Source organism: Dipteris shenzhenensis, chromosome 23 (assembly GCF_047967505.1).
Source record: "Dipteris shenzhenensis isolate YYH24624 ecotype China chromosome 23, Dip_SZ_1.0, whole genome shotgun sequence".
NCBI lineage: Eukaryota > Viridiplantae > Streptophyta > Polypodiopsida > Gleicheniales > Dipteridaceae > Dipteris > Dipteris shenzhenensis.
In genome coordinates, this window is record NC_141618.1 from 2,608,213 (window position 1) to 2,618,327 (window position 10,115).

Consider the following 10,115-nt stretch of genomic DNA (forward strand, 5'->3'; position numbering starts at 1 on the left):
CAGCCACCCTCGGATAGCTACCAAGAGGGCACGACAGAACTCTCATCCAGATAGTAGACAAAGATCTATCACGGGCTTCTTGCCTACACTACCTAGTCGATCATCGGGTGTATCTTGACGTTTGATTAGACTACATATTCCATGGGGACGTTGATGCCAAGGATGTTTTATGTTTTATGACTAGGGTGACATGTATGATGATATCTTTGACTATGTGTACACAGGTTTCTCTATCATGGGTTAGGATGCTCGCTTAGTAGGTCCATCCTTTTGCTCATTGTATCAGGTTTTCTATCAATCTCATAGACCCATCAGTCTTTAACATAACTTAATAGACTCTCTCTCTCTCTCTCTCTCTCTCTCTCTCTCTCTCTCTCTCTCTCTCTTTTTCTCATTGCGTGCAACTTCATGGTTAGATCGATATTCAATTCAACAAAGAAGAAGATATTTTGCTTCACTAAGTTTAGTCTTTTTTTTCTTCCTTAGTAGGTAAAGTATGACAAGATTTGACATGCATTTCAATATCTACTACCAATAGTTTTGCTTGACTAATGTTTAAACTTAGTGCTCCCAATGGGAGTTAAGAATCAAGATATGACAAATATTGAGTTGCACTTTGTCACTTTTAATGTCCAATCGCACTAGCTATGATCAACTAGATTCTTCTAATTTTGTATCTCACACAATATCTGCATAGGAAATGCTGGCTAAAGGTCAAGACTACTCTTGGCAAGCCAATCTAGCTCCATCTTAAAGACATGTGTGCTCAAAGTATCAACCAATAGTGCATCCCATCATCTTCAAGTGTGTGTGTTCGTATTGTTCCGGGGTAGCTCTAGCCTGATAGGATAATGTGGACAATGTGTACCAATCATGACTATGAAAAGCCGTCTATAGCTTAGTAGGTAGCTCTCATCTCATCCAAAATATGACAAAAAGGAAAATAAAAATCAATTGATGGAGGATTTGTGTTGAGAAAGGTGGAAGTCTTCTTATGCAAGTGGTCACAATTTGAGTTTTCCGTACAAGAGAACATGGTTTCACTTTAAGGACACCAATCCTTTCTTCCCTCTATCTTATATCTTCCTTGCTTGCAAGTTGTAACCCATTCATTGCACACCTCTCTCCATGTATCTTGATTTTTTGCATTTGTACATGAAACCCTCAATGTTTATAGGACTACAAAATTTTCTTTACTCAACATACTCAAGCATCAACCTTCCACCACTATCTTATTTCTTTCATTTTTCCTTCCATAGTCATGTTCTTTCTAATTCTTTTAATGTGAACTTTTCTTAGTTCTATTGCCTTGTAATGGAAGTATATGATATTTTTTATAGATATAGATTATGATTACATTAGAGTACCTTAGTAGGTGAGACTCTCCATCACTACCATTTCTATGTCTTTTTACATGTCGTCACTAGCATATCTTAACATGGCTTGTGTACTATATGATTGAATCCATGTGTGAGCATCATCTCCTAATCCTAGTGTGGAACCTAGATGAATGTTTTCACCCTTAGTCTCCACAACACATAACATACAAGAGTTGGATTCAGTTTATAGAATTGTAACATGAAAATTTTATGAAACTAATATTAAAAGCTCGCCTAGGTTTCAAATGTAGGACAAGGACAAAAACATGGATATTATGCCAATATCATGCATCCATATGGCCTTCCAAAAGACATAATGAGTTCCATTATCATATGATGAGCAACATAAAGACATTGTGAGAGAGACAAAATGTTTCTAAATAAATATTATCCTTTTATGCCAAATGGAATCTTTTCAAGGTTCTATATTTATCTAGAGTGTATATATTTAAGGGTTCTATGGTTATCTAGAGTTTATAGTACCGAAATCTTTCTTTACTTAAATATATTCAAATGTCAAGCTTCCACCACTATCTTATTTCTTATTTCTTTCATCCTTCTTTCTTTATTCACATTCTTTCTAGTTCTTTGAATGTGACTTTTTTCCAATCCCATCTCGTTGTTGTGATGGAAGGTTACAATATTTTGACAAATATAGTTGGTGAGAATATTAGTGTACCTAAGTAGGTGAGATGTCCATAACTACTATCTTTATGTCTTTCCACATCATCAATACTATACCTTAACATGGCTTGAGTACTACATGATCGAATACATGTGTGAATATCACCTCCAAACGCCAAGGTACATCTAAATAAACGTTTTCTCCCTTAAATTCCCTTACCATACAACACGCAAAATATCGTTTGAGTTTTAACATGAAAACCTAAAGGCTAATGTTAAAGGCACACCTAAGGTTTATAATGTAGGACAAGGACAAAAAATTGTATATTATGCTAAGCATCATGCATCTATATGTTGTTTCTTAAAAATAAATGGATGTGTTGTTTTGGATAAAGCAAATACTACCTTTAAAAAGTATTTTTTATGACAAAATAATAATGCAGATTTCAAAAAGAAAAAGAAAAAATGGCCCTACCCTTTAAATTCTCCAAAAGCAAACATAAGCCTTGGTCCTACCAAAAATCAAGCTTTGGGGCATTGGGGAACACAACTCAACCAAATAAATCATGGTCTCCATGCTTTTTAGTTTGAACTTTGGAGTTTTTTTTTTTCTAAAGTAGAAAAAAGAAGTGTTACAGCAAATAATTTGGTTTCATACACCGCCACAATATGGGGCCTTTTTCGAGGCTTTGTATTGATGCTTTTTTAGCAAAATTGACAAGCATCAACAAAAGAATAGAAACACGTGCTAGACTTTCACACCACATAAGCATCAAAAGAAGGGTTAAAATAATCATCGAAGTAAGAGTCCATAATGCTTATGACATAAACTTTGAAATTGCAGCCATGCAGATTTTTCCATCTCTTTTTTATAAGATTAAATTCTGTCATACACCACTTTTTTCTTTTTTCTTTTTTTTGCAGGACAATGAGGGCAAAGTTTATTTATAGCTTATAGAACTGACATAATAGTCATTATAGAGGCATAGTGGGCCAGTTCTAGTCCTTCCAAGAGATCCAAAACTTAGACCCATGCACATCATATTATCTATGTGTTCCACGACTTGCCTTTTTGGCCCTCTTTTAGCCTCTTGCTCATAAGAAGCATTGTACCTATGAAAGGAGGGATTCTCCCACATGCCACAAGATCTAATTGCATGATCTAAGACCAAAGAATCTATGAGGAGGAGGAGAGAAGAAGTGAAGAGGAAGAGAGGAGGAGAGACAAGTATAGGAGTTTGGCTATCACCAAGATTAAACATGGTTGCATTGGAGGAAATGGAGAGCTAATTCGATTTGATGGTTGTCATTGAACAACACCTTCAATTTTTTCCATTTGATAAAGAGGAGATTCTAACCATCTCTAATCCTATAAGGAGGTTAATGACAAAGTAAAGATGGGCATTCTAAGGTTTGATACAAACTTTCCTGTGTCTTGATAATTCAATAATTGATTAGAAAAGCTAATGAGCTTATGCTCATTTATTTCTTGCGAAGTGTGGTCATAACACAGTTACCTATATCAGTACAAAGCCATGTATGTATGCTTGATTCTCTCCTTTCAAAGGTACTTATCTATAACAAAAAGACCATAACATATGTCTGTATATGGTTGCAACCTATAAATTTCAACGACGTGCGAGTTATCTTTATGGCATATTGCAAGAAGTAAGTAACGTCTTTGTTGTATTGACAACTGACTCAAATAATAATTGTTTCTTCATTGGTGGTGCAGCTCACATTGGAGTTTGTAATGTTTGGATGTTGAAGCCAATCTATGTTCCCTCTGAATTCAATGGCAGGCTATCATGCATGGTGATACTATGTGAATGTTCCTTTTGCAATTCAATGGCAGGCTTTCATCGCACGGTGCTACAGTAAGTGTACACTTAAAGCACTATTAATTACATGCTATTCATCCTATGCAATGTCCATGTTAACTAGCCTAAACAATACCCATGCTAAGTTCTATTATACCCTTTTATGGGCAAGTCCACAAGAAAGCTAATATCTACCACATTGAGGTAATCACACACCGACAAAAAGGTGACTTATTCAATAGAATGGAGTTCATTAAATGCCAAGTAGTGGCAAAAAGATGGCCACAATTGTGGGTAGAGAGTGTACAATCGCATGTTGCTCCTTAACTGCCTTTTTGATTTGAACACACATCCATCACTGTCAACATATATAGAGATAGATCTACATGCATTTACGGCAGTGAGAGCTCAAAACCTAATTGCTCTACTATTAGGGAGCACCCTACAATTCAAGAAAAGGATAGGCTCTACTTACAATTCAAGTGGACGAGATTTAGTCTATACATGCAATTCAAGAAGAGGAGATTCACTCTATACCTTCAATTCAAGAAAAGGAAATTTAATCAACATTTGTAGTTCAAGAAGAGGAGATTCAATTTACACCAAAACAATCAGAATCTCCACATGAAGCACCACAAGACTCTCCTCCATTTTAAAGCATGTAGGCGGCCATATTTTGAAGTAACTCTACATGGTCGTATTCTTGCAAGAAAAAGGGAAAAAATTGAAAGTTTTTTCACCTAAATTTATATGAGGAGCATATTCTCATGATGTTTAAGGAGGATAGAAGGTGTTTGTTAACAAATACTCTAAGATTTTGGTAGTTCTTTTCATGCAACTCTGCCTTTGGTATTATAATGCTATTCACTTTTGATGTAATGTCATGCTAATCCTAGAGGATATTAAAGTCTCTATAAGATGTTACTCCAATTTTAGGCTGATATTCCCAACAAGTAGGATTCAACAAATGGCCAGCATAGTGGAGCTAGTTGTGAGCTTGAGTCCACTGTTTTTGCACAAATTTCTTTAGTAATTAGCATTTTCTCAATGAGTAATGAATCTCACCTACACCTGCATCTTCCTTGAATGCAGTAGTCCATTGAACCAAAGTAGGCATTTCACATGCTTGGCCCTTTCATGTCTAATTTATAGATGGCATGCCATATGGGTTTTATTGCCTCTACTATTGAGAGTTCACGCTCAACATCATGTGATCACATGTGCATAGCACCATCATGTGATCATATGTGCATAGCACTAACCTTATAGAGTGCTATAAAGGAAAGGGTTAGATCCCCTAACCCTAACCCTAAATGGGTTTGTATATATTCTATTTTTTCAACTAAATCTAGTGTACAGTTAGTCATTTGTGGTGTGCTCTCTAGCTGTGCCCTCTCTCCTCATCTCCACTCTTCTCCTCTCCCCTCTTCATATTTTGTCATGGTATCAGAGCTCCCTTGCCTTCCACTGAGGCATTGTGATCCTTGACAGATTGAGATTGATTGAGAGATCGAGTGTTCTATTCCGTGAGAAAAATTCCATTAATTGAGAGTGCCATTCACTTCTATAGAGTGAGAATTTCCGTCTACACTTTCATGAGAGATTTCCATTTATCTCTTCTTCTTAGGGAGAGAAAGAGAGACAGTTTTTCAGCTTATTCCATGAGAGAGAGAGATCTTGTTTTGCTGTGGGAGAGAAAGAGATTCATTTTATATTGTTTAAGAGAGGGAGAAAGTCTATTCTCTCTGTGAAATTGAAAGAGAGAGATGCTTTGAGGCCGCATCCACTATAGTTCTTGGCTCTTGGTTCTTCATCTCCTCCACTGATAGTAAGAAGAAGCTCGAACTCGACTTCTACCTACAGCCTCCATCAAAGGCAAGCACTTCTCTCATTGGCTCCAAAGCCAACTTATGTGCAGTAAGCGGCCTCTACTTCTACATCCTGTAGCCAACTCCAGCAGGTAGTTCTCCAACACATCTATAGCAGCCCTCAAGCCACCCGCGACCTGGCTCTCAGCTCATCGAATAACCAACTACTCGAGCACAAGCAACTAAGCCTCACAGAGCGCTAGTGCCAGCCACAATTGAAAATGAGCACAGCCAAGGCAGCTCCAACGTGGCTTCTCCACCAATCTGCAGCTTAGCCCGTATGTGCCATCTAACACCGCCGACGACTTCTATAGCCATCTACAACTAAGGCAACCAATAGCCGCCGCAACCTGTGACCTATTGCAATGCATGCCTAGTCCGACTGCCATTCTACAATGCACCGAGCTCGCTAGCCAACGGGCTCCTGAGCTGCCAAGCCGCTCCAACTGACTCCAACGACATTCGCCTACTGGCAACCCACCTTCAACGACTCGAGCCAGTGAATCGGCTCTTACAACCTTGCAGTTCTAAGGCTCTAAAAGTGGCGGATCTCTTACAACCTATGGGCTCCCATGGACTTCTCCAACAAGATGCTCCTCCAGCCACTCTTCAACGCAGGACACAGCCAACGGGCTCGACGGAAGCCTTAAACATAAACTACCTCCAGCCATCTTCATCGCCTCTTCAACGCTCTCCATCAACCCACGATGGGGCTATGCCTTGATAATGTTTTCCCAATATTGTATCACTTTCATTATGTATATAGAATAAGGTTCTAGTTAGCCTTTGTCAATTCGATGCTTGTCCCAATATTTTATATAGTCCTTTGTTCCATTCACCACTTGAGCACTATCTTTTAAGTACACACATTGGAAGCTTTGTTGGTTCCCCAACTGGCAACAAAGGTTTTCCAAAAGTATCTCTTTTCCAAAACTCTATGCCAACACCCTTTGGCATCCAATGATCTTGTGTGTGATTCATTTTGCACTACATTACTGGAATGTCACCTTGCATGAAAGAGTGAAAATGCAATGGCTTTGAATGTCCAATAAGTTTATCTTGGGATTCACACAAGTAACCATCAATAAACCCTTTGAAGTCTAGAACCTTGTCATCATAAAAGGGGTAGGCCTTGAGCTTGTGCACTTGTTGAAGTTTTTCATAAGATGTGCTAGAGTGAGAGAATGACTTGTTCTCAACTGCTCCAAAAAATGGCTAAACAATGTATCAATGTCTTCATGGGCATGACCAACCATTAATAAACCCATCTCTATCATGAAAGAAACCTACCTAGCCACTAGTAAGGATAGGTCAAAAACATATCTGCTTTTGTTCTCTAATCCACAATTGTTTAATTGCAACAAAAGGAAAGGTGGAAGATTTTTGAAAGCTCAAGTGAATGTGTTATATGTACTCGCAAGCATCTATTGAGCATAAGGATTTGAATTTTCATCCATTGATAGATGGATATCTTTGGCTGTTCCTCAAGGTTTCACAATTGAGGAGCTGGCTTGAAGTATTGAAAGCACTATGTACAAGATCACCATACTCATGAACTCTTTCCAAGTTTTAAAGCTATAGTGCTAATGACATCACGGCAAATTTTGGGTCTACAAGCCAACAAAAGAAGGAAATGCTTGTATGCTTCTTGTCCATGTACATGTGTTAGCATTCTAGTTAGTGATACTAGCATTTGGTAGGATTATCAATATCGTTTGCTCTAACTTTGAGCCTCGGTATGGCTATCTTCTGCTAATTCCATCTCCAAGTGATCCCATCCTTTTCTAATGTTGCCTTTTTTTCCATGTATGGCCTTTGTGCATCTAGCATTATGTTACATATAGAATGAAATTTTATAAATTTCATGCAATTTATATCATGCCTTGCAACATGTTAAAGCTTAAAAAGTGTGACACAACATCTTTTGAATCTATCCGTACACCATTAGTGAAGCTACTGAAGATATAGCCATTAGATTCTCCAAGTTCATGCTCCAAAACTCTACTCTCATTTGCAAAACCAAACCATGATCTATAATCTAGCAACACTTCAACTTGCAACAATCTTAAGTGCCACTTGTTGAACATCTTTGTACATGTACATCTTCTTCAAATTGATTCAATTTCCTCTCGAGGCTTGCAATTGACCATATGATATTTTCTTTTTGTGCGAAGTGATTCGACATTCAAGCAAGTACTACCACTCCCATCTTGTGCTTTGGAATTTCCCAACAATTCATCCATGCATGCTTCACAGACCAAGCGTTGTAACAGTAAGCCATCCCAAATATGATCTGATCTGTAGGCCATGTCTCTAGAATTGGAACATAGACTTTAACCTTCTCTCTACTCAAATTCTCCGAGTGTGGTATATTATCTTCAACTATCACTCCTATATCATTTTCAACTCTTGGAAGTTTACAACCTCATAAGGTTGTACTAAAAACACTACCCTTGTTTTAGGTGTTTGTGTCTTATCCTTTCCCCACAGAAGCACTCTTTCCAATGTCCATGTCTCCCATACATCATATCCATCTGATCTATTAGGTTGTAAACTAATATTTTGTACACGCACCTCATCCTCCTCTTCAATGCTATCCATATCATAGAGCTTTAAGTCTTTCATTTCCCACTAATAGTGCTTCCCACTTCATCTCCAAGTTTGCATGTATATTGTTGGAAATGGCAAAAGTTCAATGTTTGCATTACAACAAATATTGACTAACACATGAAGACATAATTTGCACACCCTCACACAAGCCACTTGCATCATAGTTGAATACTGTACGACATGCAATAGTAGTGCCACTAATACCAAATTCCATGATATCATGATTGTTGAGCATATTTCCTACAGAATGTTCATGTGTACAAAATTATCCTCTTATCTCTCTCTCTCTCTCTCTCTCTCTCTCTCTCTCTCTCTCTCTCTCTGTTTGTGTCTGTCTCTCTCTCTCTCTCTCTTTGTGTGTGTGTCTCTCTCTCTCTCTCTCTTGTTGATATGGATTGGTCTGAGTGATACTTCTCATCTTTCATCAAGATGTGTTTTAAAAGAGAGTAGCTTGGCCAAGCTTGGTAGAGGATGATAGGAACATCGGTCTTAAAATTGATCTTAGACTCTCATGCCTAATGGGGGTTCGGGGATAAAAGTACAAGAGTGGTTTTAAAATCGATCTTTGTCTCTCATGCCTGATGGAGGATGAAAGTTTAAGATTGGTTTTTAAACCGAACTTATGGACTCTCATGTCTTGTGGAGGATGAGGCCAAGCTTGGTTCTAAAACTGATAGCGGACTCTCATGCATGGTGAAGGATAAAAGTTCAAGACTAGATTTAGAATGGATCTTGGTCTATCATGCCCAATGGAGAATAAGATCAATTTAAAAACTGATCTTGCTGTCTCATTCCTGATAGAGGATAAAAGTTCAAGAATGGTTTTAAAATTGATCTTACTTCCTCATGCCAAGATGGTGGATAAAGTTCAAGAATGGTTTTAAAACTGATCTTAGTCCTGTTGAGATATGGTGCAATGTGCACATAATTAGAGGCTAAGGTATGGTATAGGAATGTATTAAAGTAGCCACCCTAGGATGTGGACTACATGATGTGAGGATGTGGATCAAGGACATCCACAAGGAGAGATGTGGATTAGGATCCCACAAGTGTTGACTATTCTAAGGGCTCTCTCTATATAAGAAGCCTATCATGTATTGCTGAACACACATTGGAAGAGATATAAATTTGCTATCTCCCTCTCATGTCTTATTTAATCTACTTTGAGCCTCCTTGATTGCTTGCTTTTCACATGGTATCTAAACACCAGGTGCTCCCAATTCCGTTCATGTTTGAGAGAGAATTTCCATCCTCCACCTCCTCCCTTCTCCTCGTCCCCCTCCTCCTCCCTCCTCTCTCTTCTTTCCCCGATGCTCTTACACCTTCTTCCTCTCACACTCCTATGCTCCCCCTAAACCCTTAGTTCCTCAACCCTTAATCTCCATGATCTACGAGGGAGACGAGTTCTCCACCATGTACTCTACATTATTTTCACAGCTCATTGGGAGAGGTTAGAGATGAGACAAGTTCAAGTCTCTAGTGTTCTTTGAGGGATTCCAAGGCTTTGGTAGTCAGACTTCTGAGTTTTGTCAGGCTTATGCAATTAAGAGCAGCTTTTCTCTTCTTCCTCACACTTTACAACAACAAGCTTTGGCTTCTCTTACCTCTTTGGGAGTTTCCTTCGACCTCCAAGAAGTGGTGACCCTTCAGCCAACAAGACTTAGTTCGGTCTTCATCACAACAGCCTCTACACAACCGACAACCCGAATGACAAAAGCTTTTGTGCTCACATCCAGGTGCCCAATGAGCCAAAATGCTTTCACAAGGTTTCATAAGGTTCTCAATGGAGTGACACGTTGCAAAGATAAAAAATA